At 39.0% G+C, this 12,868-nt stretch overlaps 1 protein-coding gene across 2 annotated transcripts in view; it reads right to left on the minus strand.

Moving 5' to 3' along the window:
• Nucleotides 1-11,528, minus strand: part of KCNG2 (potassium voltage-gated channel modifier subfamily G member 2) — a 70,595-nt gene extending 59,067 nt beyond the window's left edge. The window contains exon 1 of one of the 2 annotated variants that reach the window (XM_025165564.2): nt 11,082-11,528. The gene's annotated coding sequence lies outside the window, so the exon portion shown is untranslated. The remainder of the gene's footprint in view (nt 1-11,081) is intronic. The other variant, XM_007426445.3, reaches the window with a different exon arrangement.
• Nucleotides 11,529-12,868: the final 1,340 nt, after the last annotated feature.

Genomic DNA, 12,868 nt, shown 5'->3' on the forward strand with positions numbered 1-12,868 from the left:
TTTCACCCAGTTGAAGGTTACAGACACAAGAGTTTTAGTAGTATATAGATTTTAATTAAAAGACTATTAAAAAAAAATAAGGACAGGCTGTCAGACATAAAAAATCACTACCAACATTATACAGGACCTAAAGAATGTTACAGCTGTCTTTGTGGACAAGGCTAAGGTACCATCTAGTTCTGAATATTGACTCCAATGATTACTAGTTATGTGCTAGTTATTATCATAATGAGGAAAATCAACTTCTCTATAGAATTAGACAATTTTCCTCAATCTACAAATTACCAAGCACATGAATCACATTTACAGAAAATGTCTTATGTGAGTGGTAAATTTAAATGCCTAACATCAGTTAAATTTAAGATAGACAACCTCATTCATAAATCACATGAGTTATTCTCACTGGCCATGTGCAGATTCCTGGATAGCCACATTTTCTAAGCTACTGAATAACTTAGATCCTGCAGTCCCACTGGAAGCAATCCTCTCATCAATTATACCCTCTCTAAATTCTCTCCCTAAGGCCATCTGCTCTTCCTCAATCTAGAATCTTTTATATATATTTCTTAGCTTCATTCTTGGCATCACAATGGAATGGAAGTAGCCATGCCGGTACAGATTATCAGCACTTCTCTAAAGCAACAATCTTTTACTTCATTGTCTGAGCTTCCTTTACAAATAATTAAGTCCCAAGATGCCCCATTGTAGGGGCAACTTTAAAAATGTATACCAAACTTTACAGAACAATTTGTATAGAAAAAATGTATTAAGCTTTCAACTATTAATATATACATTAATACATACTCTAGAGATACTCTGTACGTTCCTACTATAAGGAAATTAACTTAAAAGATATCTGAAAGTATTTCTTTAAAAAAAATCATATACATTGAAAACGTAAGTTTTTAAATGAGGAATTTAGATTTTCTCTTAACTCTCTGTTGAAATGGAAGCAGAATGTAGATTATATTTACCCCAAAGAAAAAAGAGCACGGATTTAAAATACCCACACAAAAGGAAAATAGGTAGAAAATTATGAATACAAAATCCTATCAGGTACATGCCCAGTTTCCCTAACTCAGGTTACCAACTTCAGCTGCAATCTTCCACCCTACCCATACAATAGATGATGCACCAGGCATCCTTATCTATGTATTTATGTAGTGTATATATTCCTGGCAGAAGACACACACACACACACACACACACACACACAGATAGGACCAGGACAAAAAATAAGTGCATGCTAATTTAATTAATAATCAATTAAAATTAATTCTTGTAAACAAACCATATTACCAAATAAATTCATTCCCTGTTTGCATTTATCAATCACCTCTCTTACACTCAAGCCACTCTTGTACAGAGAAACACAATTCACATTTAGCCCCCTCTCTCTTTGCAGCAGAAAAAACAAAAAAGAAGACAGAGATGGAGATGAGGAACAGATAGCTGTGCTGAAAAGGGAAGGACAGAGAAAAAGAGAGATACAGTTGGATAAATGTAAGACAAGAGGAAGAAACTGGAGAGGGAAGGAAAGAAAAGAAAAAGAATCTATGTTTAGACTTTACAGAATGATTGAATTCAGGAAACAAACTGCATTTATCAAGCAGCAGCTAACTTTCAGACTATCTTCCCTTTTCAGCAGAAGTATCTGCAGTCATTTTCACTTCCATTTGTTTTGATCAGTGTCCTCTATTCCTCTGCGAAGGTAGGATGACTCCTTTTCCCAATGTATAGGTAATAACTTGGGAGAAAACTTCATCTTCCTTTTGGGTAAACTATAAAACAGGAAGTGTGGTTTGAGTTTATGCAATCAACATAATGGTTCTCAAATTATTTGGCTATTTTTTGACTATGCAAGCAGTGAAATGAGTTAAAATGTCTGGGAAGGGACTCAGAAATACATCCCCTGCTCTTGAAACTGATAGTTCCTGTTCTCACAACACACTTAGATAGGTTATCATGTTGTAGGAATATCTAAAAAGCTGCCCAGAGTCACCTGTTGGAGGAGATGGATGGCATACAAATTTAATGAATAAATAAATTAAATAAACAAATAAAAAGGGATCATTTGACCCAATCAACTAGCCCAAAACTGATTTAATTTTACACTGAGTTAAACTAGCTCCATCAGTTAGCCATATTGTGGTAATCCCAAATCCAATGAATTGAGCCATTTTGTTTACTCAGTCCTCCAAGAAAAAGAACTGGGGAAAAAAAAAAAGAGTGGCTGAAAAAGAAAGATGCTCCATTATAGAGCTCCCTGCCAATTCAGAACACACCTCCCAAACCCTGATTGACTGCTGTGACCAACTTATGATGACTGCTGCCTGCTTAGCCAGTGAAGAATATGCTAGAGCAGTGTTTCTCAACCTTGGCAACTTTAAGATGTGTGGACTTGAACTCCCAGAATTCCCCAGCCGGCATGGGAATTGCGGGTCCCATCAGCTAGGGAGTTTCATCTGATGGGTCCTAGGAGGAAAGCTTTTTCTCCTGTAGCCCCCACCCTGTGGAACATCATTCCCTCCAAGGTGAGGCTGGCCCCAACCCTGTTGGCCTTCCAGAAAGCCCTCAACACATGGAGAGGGTGAGTTCTGCCCTAGACATGGAAGCCAGCTGGGTGACTCTGATAAGTCACTCTCTCTGAGCCGTAGGAAGAAGGTGTTGGCAAACTGCTTCCAAAAATGTTGCCAAGAAAAGCAGGAGTAAGGATTGACTCAATGTTCTGTAAGAACAGAGGTCATAACTTGCAAGGGCTTATCAGTTTCTCTTGCACTGATAAGAAGGGAAAATACAAATAACTAAATAAACAAAGGTCAGGCTATTTAAAATTCAGATATTTTAAAACTATCAATATCTCTCTAAGTTTTATTATGGATATGTTAAGTATAACCTGATTAATATAATAGTATGTATGTATGTATGTATCTATATTTGATTGGCCACCTATCTCACATAGTAACTCTGGGCGGCGTACATAATAAAACAAAATGCATAAAAACCAAAGAAACCACAATTTAAATTAAAAATAAAAACAAAGTAAAACAACAACAAAAAAACAAAATGGCGGCCAGCATATAGAGGCTGCATCTGTTAATGATCACATAATCATCCAACAGACACCTCTCTACCATAGGATTCCCAAGTTCATTGACAAAACCATGTGTTGAGGGCTTTCCAGAATGCCAACAGGGTTGGGGCCAGCCTCACCTTGGGGGGCTATGGTAGAAAAAGCTTTCCTCCTGGGATCCGCCAGACGAAACTCCCTAGCTGATGGGAACATGCAACATGCCTCTCCTACCAAACCTTATAGGATGAGTAGATGTCACTGGGGAGAGGCGGCCCCTCAAATAACTTGGTCCCATGCCATGCAGGGTTTTAAAGGTCAAAACCAGCACCTTGAATTGAACCTGGAAGCAAACTGGTAATCAATGCGACTCTTGAAGCAGAGGTGTAGCATGTTCAGTTCTTGAAGCACACATAACTGCCCACACCGCTGCATTGTGCACCAGCTGAAGCTTCTGGATACTCTTCAAGGGCAGCCCCATGTAAAACGTATTACAACAGTCCATCCGGGAGGTGATGTCAGGTCCAGCCCAAGAATGACAATGAGGCAGCCCAGTCCAGTAAAGTTCCTTTATTAGCTTGCACCTAATAGACACAATCTCGCCAGACTAAACCTATGCTAAAGCAACTAGTGGCTATATTCCGTGAGACTCTAGGGAGGGGCCAGTCTCAGCTTCTTCACATTCTCACGGTCCTGCTGCAGGCTGAGGAAGTGCTTGCTCAAGAATGCTCCCCCTCCCTCCTGATAATCTTGATCCTCCATTCCAGTATCCTCCTCGCACATGCCTTCCATTATAGGTGACTACACATGAGTGACTGTGAGTACAGCCTCCCGGTCTAGGAATGGGTGCAACTGGTGTACAACATGAAGTTGTGCAAAGGCCCTTCTCGTCATGACTGCCACCTGCTCTTCAAGCAGGAGTTGCGAGTCCAGAAGAACCCCCAAATTGCGCACTGGGTCTGTTTGGGGTAGTGCAATCCCATCTAGGACCAAAGATGGTAAATCCCCAGATATAGAAGGCCCCAAACCCAAAGCCACTCAGTCCTACCAGGGTTGCTCTCCATCCAGACTCCACAGCCTCCAGGCACAGAGAAACCACACCAACAGCATCACTTAACTCACCGGGGCAGATATATACAGCTGGTATCATTAGCATACTGATGATACCTCACCACATGGTAACAAATGATCTCACCCAGTGACTTCATGTAGATGTTCAACAGGAGCACAGAAAGTACCAAACCCTGCAGCACCCCACATAGCAGGGGCCAAGAGCGGGTCTTCTCGCTCCCAATCAACACTGACTGAAATCAAGAGGGTATAGGGATGGGCAACACGTGGCCTATGCAACTCCCTAATTCTCCAGGAACATGCTACCACATTTTGGTTTTTCTTTTTAGTGGGATTTCCCACCAGAATTAAGAGTAGGAATGGGAATGGGAAGCCTCTTGGAAACAAGCTGCTCCCATTTCCATCCATAAACACTCAAAATAGTAATTTTGGATTATTTTTCAGGATTTTGGGGCATTTCAAGGGTGGGGCTGAAAGCAGTTGATTTCATCTTCTTCTTTCTGTCCTTAAAATCCCTCTCCTCCCAAACCCAAAAAATAGGCTGCAAAATTCATTCCCATCCCTTCCGGTAACATCATCAGTCTCTAATGTCTTCTGGAACAGTGGGATTCTGAGTTCCAGTCTTCAAACATTCCCTTTCTTTGCTGTAATTGGGAAAAAAAACCCTCTGGGGTGAAGTCTTACAGAAGAATTCATCTGCTTTGATTAAATGCATCATCGTAAAGCATTTGTGGACTGCTGATTACAAACTTTTGTTGTGATTTTTTAATCACAAACTTTACAAATATAGTACATGGGAGACATACACTGCATTTATTATTTTTCACATTATAAACATTTTGTCCAAACTGCATGAACATTTACTTTTCATATAACATACGCATGGTAACTGACACTCCATTGCTGAAAAATTCTGAATATTAAAATCCAGGATACATAAAACACTTTCCACCATCCAATCAAAATTTCATAAGAAAATCCCTCTTTTCTTCCATCCAATATGCATGCTTTCCCTTGTACTCCCTCTCTGCTCTAGCTCTTTCATGTGCTTTCCTTGCCTACCCAAACTTTTTCCATTCTTTCTTGATAACCACGCTATAGCAAAGTTTTACCAAGCCAAATATCTTGTAAGAAACAACTGATCATGATTTGGCCAGAGGCTACTGAAAGCTTTTCACTGTCTTCACACAAGTCGGTTAAACTGGTTTTTTCCATAACTATAATAGAGTGTACATTGGCTAAAAATATATTGCTGGTTTAAAAATGGCACTCTTCCACCTTCTACGCCACATTAACAATATACACAAGTGACTTGTTTAGGCTAAAAGCTGTTCTTAGCTTTTGAAAGTGCTGTTTGTCATTAAGTACCAGACTCAGATTTCTAAGACAAGTGGCTTTAATTGCTTAACAAAGACAACTGTGCATTAGAGAGGAATATCCTGCAATAAAAAATAAGCCTTAAATTACGGGATTCATATTTAAAGGCTGGTCATTTATGCTGCTGGGATCAAAAGCAAATCCAATAGATCTTCTCAGCTCATCTTTTAATGAGCCTCTCATTCACCTACCCAAATATGCTTTTAAGATCTGAGGCCATCCATGAGTTATGAAGGACTGTTAGCAGAAGGCAAATTCCAAGGATGTGGTGTGGCAGGCATTTGTTTGCCTTATTCAGCTTCCCTAGCATATCTTAACAAGCCTGTTTTCTCAATGAGGAACTGAAGATCTTTCCAGTTTACTTCCAATAGCCTCATCCAGTGTTAAAAGTGACATATCCATTAATGAATGTGAGGGTTCTTTTTACAGTGGAGTAACTGAGCATAAAAAAGATACTACACAGGTTTGGTTTTATTGGACTGGGAGAGGGAACATAATTAAAGGTACATTACAATGTGGTCTTGAGCAGGTCCAATAAATAAAGGTACATCTAAAGAAAACAGAAGGTTGCCTGCTGGTACTCATGCTTTTTTTCCCAGTGAAGTCAAAATTTAAAATGTGCTTTAGAAAAATGTAAAAGATCAGCCTTTTAAATGTAATGCAGTGCTAAATAAGTAAACACCCAAATGCCAACCAGGTAACCTCCAGTAGTTATGTTCAACTACAATTCTCCTATCATTACTTGGGAAAGACTAAAATGAGCACTTAGAAATTAGTGTTCCTGAAATTTCTGATTCATTCTTCTCAAGCACACTGAAGGTTCATCCCCACAGCTCAGTGTTCTCCTCCATCTGTAAGCCAAGAGGAACAGACTGACTCTCTTCTGCCTTACAGCCAGAGGACAATGCCCCTATTTCCTGTATTGGGAAGGCTGCCCTTTTTCTACCTCAACTTTACCAGCCAGCACTGCTGTGAAGGGCAATTATTTTTATAGATTCCTAGACACATAGATTTAGTCATCTTCCAAGGCTGCCACTTCATCTGGCACATCTCTCACCCTGGTGATCAGTTCCAAGGGCATGGGGAGGTGGCAGACAAAGTGGAAGAGGAGGCTCCTGAGCTGCCAAATCTCTGGGCCAGGCCTTCAGCTCAGAGATGTAAACCATCTCATAGAGCTAAATATTAAATAACTGGCAGTCCAAACAACATCTGACAGGTGCAATAGGAGGATTGTATAAACCATTTTTCTGCCATTTCACCATATCACTCCTTCACCTATCAGATGTTTTTCCAAAAAAGCACATGAGTGTTCAAAAGCAAACTGGGCAATTGGGCAGATCCCGGTATTCAAATTAGGGATCAACTCAGAGTACTGTTGTGTATAGGAGGAGAGCCCAGTATGAGAGAACCAAACTCTTCCACTGCCCAAAGCAGAACAGCCCTGGAAGAGAGTACCCAAGGACCAGAGTAAGGGACATATCTGCATCAGCCTAAAGTGCCTAATATCCACTAAGCTGATCCCACCCCACAAGATCATCTGACTGTGTCACCAACAAAAGGGTTGGTAAAGCATGTCAGATTTTATCTACAGTGAAACTGCTATAGCTTGTTGGCTGCTTAACGAGGAAAGCATTCTTTTTAATACTGAAACAGCTAAAGAAAACTTTAAACTGCCTCCTCCTTGATAGGTTGGGACAAAATGAAGACAACATGGAGACACGTCAGAAAAAAAAGAAGTTGCTGGGGCATGTCCATGCCATGGTGAGGTTCAAGGGGGAAAGCCCTGAGACAATGGTCAATGGGATAATAATCCAAATTTCCAGTGAATACTGACTTCATATCTTTGGTTTCACTTGGCATAGATTACCTCTGTACCTGCTATTATGATTAGCTGAAAAAAATAGGAATGACCTTTTAGCATGTCACCCAAAGTAGGATTTTTAGCTTATTACTGCTTTTCCAAGCCAATATCCCCTAAACTGGGACTTCTTGGGCAATGAATGCTAGCGCTTTTTGGAAAAACTAGCCAGGATTCCCAACCTGGATAACGTGTGAAAAGAAGATCTTGGTAACACAGTCATACTAATGGGAAAAGCTAAGCAAGAATTAAAAAATTGTATGCACCCATACTGACCTCATCCACAATAAGAACCTGACTCTTTGTTCCATACAAAGCTGATAATACTGAATTTAAAGAGAACAAAAGTGAATATCTCCAGAAACTTAATTTTGCACCTGGTACTGGAAATGTCTTCACATTATGGTTTTATTTCCATTGTTTTATATTTTGATGTTTTTACATTTGATTTTAAGCTACTTTGGGAAGATAAATATCCAACCATTTTGCAAGCACTGTTTTTTGTTCCCAAATTGGGGCCTGGAAAAATTATGCCATATGGCTAAATTAAAATTTGATTCTGATTTCTGACTACCATCTATAAATATCTATTTTTAAATGTGTATGCATCCTGCTAGTCTGTGACCTGTTTGGCATAGAAATAATTCTTTATATCATTTCACTTAGGTTGTGTATTATTGTTAACTTTCATAAAAAAGAACAAGGCATTTTTCTTTCAAAAGGTCTTTTGGTAGCTGGAAAACTATTTCATTATTGCTATGATTTTTTATTAGAGGTGCTCCATAGGTGAAATCCTTTTAGAACTGTTTTGCAAGCCACATTCACTTTTAAGGAATGAAATGTATTCAATTAAAATATTAATATTCTACCTCAAGGAGCAGTGAACTTTGTGTCTGCTTGTTTTTCTATTCCAACTGACTAAGTATCAAACATGTAATCTATGACATACAGGGGTGCGATCTTAAATATACATCTACTTGTGAGTTACATCACTGAACTCTGTGGCTTGACTATGAACCTTTGTGAAAGAATACTTCCACATGCAGCAGAGATTTTGATCCATGAATTAGACAAAGAAAGTAGAACATGATTTTCACTAGTTTTTTCTACCCCAAACAGCCCACTGCATTATCCAAATAATTCCCAATCTTTGGGACAATTTTTTGGTGGTGTAGAGGGCTGCAGGTAATCAAATAATGAACAAACATTAACTTACTCCATAGCTGAACTTCCATCAATGGTATATTATTTAGGATCCTAGATGACGTGACTATTTATTTAAAATTATACCAAGAATTATGCTCCTTGTGGGGGAGTTGGGCGATGATATAAATTTGACATATAAATAAATAGTATTTTCATGATATTTTTATTTGTGGATGCCTTTTCCAAATAAATGTATGGGTATTTTAAATGCACACTATAGCAATGAGCCAAAAACCATAACTGTAACAGAATGCCATTGCTGTGTCACTGAGTCAGCATGATAATAGATAAAGCATCGAATAATACTGAAAAGATCCAGGTTCAAACGCCTGTTAAGCCATGAAATTCTCTGGAAGACTTGGAGCCAGTTAATGCATCCAGCTTCATCATGTAGATTCAAAATGCCCTTTATACAAATTATTTAAATACCCTCTTTACTTTAACAATCCTAAACAGTCATTCAAAGTGAAAAGTTATTTTATGTTACAGCAAATATTTTTCCTATATTAAAAAACTGAGATTACATTGCTTTGCAAAATTTGGCACACTTTTACATTAATGTGAATGAAATAGAGAACAACATACATGAAAAAAAATCCCAAGGAGAGAGTCTTATCACAGTAAGCACCTACATTTTAAGTGAAGTCAAGTTCTTTTTGGGGGGTAATTTTGTCTAGGACTGAAACTAAATCTAATTTAAGTTATACAATATCAGATTAGGGAATATCATAAACATTAAAGACAAAAATTTAAGACAGTTCTTATGATACATGTTCCATGACGACACTGGTAGAAATTGTCTTTGCATAGGAGTTTCACAAGAGGAACCATTTCATGAGAAGCTGTTTTAAGTTAAAAACTCCCTTAACTTTATCAGGACTTGGTAAAGACCACAGAGCCATGTACAACAAAAATGAAATAGTGTACATTCTGAATATGAATAAGCAACTGACTTTCATGCTTTCAGTTCTATAAGCATCAGTTATTATTAGCAAGAGGTCCAGAATTATTTATCACTTAAATTGTAAATGAAAATTTATTATTAGGCATCAGAACTGTACTATATGCAATTGATCTCCTACAGAGAAGAAATCTTAAATTACATTATGTACATTATACATAGTACAATGAACCAAATTTATGTTTTCTGAAAATATAATCTATAAATACTATACATAATATATTTATTTATTTATTGAATTTATATGGCCACCCATCTCATGTGCTATAAAGTGTTTGGATATCTCATTATTTACTTAAGGGAGTAACAGCTTGCTTATTGATTTGTTCCAAATTTCATAGGTTTTACTCAGCTTTAACTTTAAGATAAAATTGCATTAAATACAAAGAGGTTCATTTGAAAAAGGAAAAAAAATAGTATTGGAATGATCTAGCCAAATGTATCTGAAACCTCAAACAGTATCAGTTACAGTTCACACACTATGGACCCTTCCAAAATAGTGAAATCCACCAATTTCTTATTCGGGAAAAGCCATAACAAACCATTTTTAAAATTGAGCACTGATGAATATCATAATTAAATGCATAAATTACATTATGTAATTTTTTATTTCCCTATCACAGGTCCAGGAAAATATATTTGTATGTGGGTAATCTTCCAAAACACTGAAGCTGGATCAATTTTTAATGCTGTCAGCTACTGGTCCCAATAGCTATTGCTACAGCAGATATTGGTATTTTGGTATTTTGCTCTGTGCCTCAAAATATTAGCATATACTCCCAAATCCAAATGATAGCACCACAGACTTACTATGCAACACATTATAATTGTGAATTCCACATACATGCTCTGGCAATTTAAAAGATATTTTAATAAAATAGGAACTGGTGTTTTGAAATAAAATGGAAAACTAAACAATTTCACTTTTTATCCTGATGTATTTTTATATTCTGGCTTTGCAAAGTGAGAGTACAAATAATTAACAGTTAAGACCAGACGTACTCTTCCTGAAGTTTGCTTTTCTCCTGCCTAATGAAGAATGTAAGTTAATGGGAAAGAAAAGAGACACTTGCCCAAAATGTGATGTGAAAGATCAAATGATGCAAGCCATTCACTAGTACCAAACAAGGAAGAAGCTATCGGTTTGAGTCTTCACAACTTAAAAAAACCTCGAGTCGGTATAACCAAACTTACTGCCATCACAGAGAGTAGCCATACAAACAGGTACAGACAAGAGCACAAACTTAGCTAAGGGAATTTCCTCGACACTTCACGCTGCAATCCTATACACACTTTTGTCTGGTTTGTAACTTGCCGAACTCAATAGGGATTACATATGCATCGAGTTGGGCTGCTACTAATCATCCTAATCCGATCTGTCAAACTCCACGGCCCGGATTCTTCTGCTAAGGTGGATCAACGGAGGCTCCCACCCAAACTTTCGTCTCGTTCACCTCCAGTTTCTAGTAACCCTTGCCGCCCTCAGCCCATGTCCCTTGAAAGCTCCTTTGCACTCGCTGGGGAGCCTGAACACCCACCTCGGAGTTTTTCTTTGGCGCTGCGGATGGAAGGAAGGGGTTCGCAGGAAGACTCGGCGGCTTTCCCTCTTCCAGGAGATCCCCGATGCTTCACCTTCGGAGACTCGGTGGAACGCTACAAGCGCTTCCTTCCCGGTCCCTTCGCCCAAAAAGAAGTCCGAGCGGCACGAGAAGCAGCAGAGGCAGCCGCGAAACGAGGCGGGTGGGAAGAGTCCCGCCCCACTCAGCCTCGCCTCAGGCACCGCCTTCCGCACCCCCTGACGCCGCGAAACCCCCAGAAGAAAAGGCGCAGCCGGGCTAGCGACGCCTCAGTTGCGCCCTTCTCCTCGGGGCTCAGAGAGGTACCTGCGTCTCCACCTTTGGGTGCGCGAGCGCCGGGTCCGCCCCAGGAGGCCGCCGACGGCCCGCGGGAGGCTGGCTAATTCCTCGCTAGTTCGGAGGCGAAAGAAGAGGGCATTGGCGAGGTGGCCAGGCCCACCCTGAACTTTCGGGGCACAGGTGGATACTGAACCAAAATAGCAACATAACAATACTCTTCCCTCACTACATTTGATTCGGACCGGAATCTTTTTTCCATATTCACTTCATAAATACATCTTTTTCTTTTCATTTCACAAAATGTGCACAACTCAGCAGGCCTAGCCCAACAGATTTTGCATCCTGCAATCAAAGGAAGATCAAGATATACTTCATCATCAGGAATCCGTGGATAGGAGACAAGTAGATTGGAAATTATTACTTCAACAATGGAAACTGAATATTATGAAATAAAAACAATTTAAAAGAACCTGTCCTAAAATAATAATTATAATGGTTGTGAAAATGCATTAAATTGTTAGTACTGTATGGAATTCCATAATGAACATGGTTAATGTTCATTGTGGAATTTCATACAGTACTAACAATTATAGTTAGTATCTTAGCATCTTGGACCTAATTTGAGTGTGTGTGTGCATGCGTGTGCCTTCAAGTCAGTGTTGACACCTGGTGACTACCTGGAGAGGTCCCTGCAGTTTTCTTGGCAAGATTTTTGGAAATGGCTTGCCCTTGTCTTCTTCCTAGGATTGAGAGAGAGTGACTGGCCCAAGGTCACCCACCCAACTTCATGCCTAAGGCAGGACTAGAACTCCCTGGTTATCAAGAGAGAATTAATAAATCTATGAAAGAAAGGGAGGGACGGAGGGACGGAAGGAAGAAAGAAAAAGAAAAGAAACTTCCTTACATATGTGGTGGCAGTCCAAAAGTGCAGTGCTATTGGCTCTTGTTCCTTTTTTGCTTGCCAGTGAGTTTCGCGCACCAGTCAATTACATCTGCTTTTTTCAACTGTCTTGCTCTTTCCCACCAAATGAGCAAGTATCAGGGTTATCGATCAATGGTTGACAGTTATCTCTCTGTATTTATGTGCCCACATTGTAATCACAACAAGGATATTGCACCAATCAATTACATCTGTGGTGAACCAAAACATTTTGGATATGTGATTTTAACACTAGTGGCGGGCAAAAAAGGAACAAGAGCTGTCCCACTTAAAGAATGGTATGGGACTGCATGTTTAAGAGGCTTTGCTGTTTGATTATTTAAATTGATGAATTATAAATTGTGATATTTTTGTAATTTTCTGGTGTCAAATTTGTATTATCTTTCTTTGACATTCTGATGTTTTAATTATTTTTGAATTGGTTGCTGTTATGTGGTTTTTTAAAGGCACACAGTATTATTAATTTGCACTAAACCAGCAAAAATATATAGCCACAGATTTATTTATCCATAGATATGATTATGCAAAT

The sequence above is a fragment of the Python bivittatus genome, unplaced genomic scaffold (assembly GCF_059951505.1).
Source record: "Python bivittatus isolate LINGU-HERP-01145 unplaced genomic scaffold, Pbiv_v1 ctg000840_np1212, whole genome shotgun sequence".
In the NCBI taxonomy this organism is placed as follows: Eukaryota; Metazoa; Chordata; class Lepidosauria; order Squamata; family Pythonidae; genus Python; species Python bivittatus.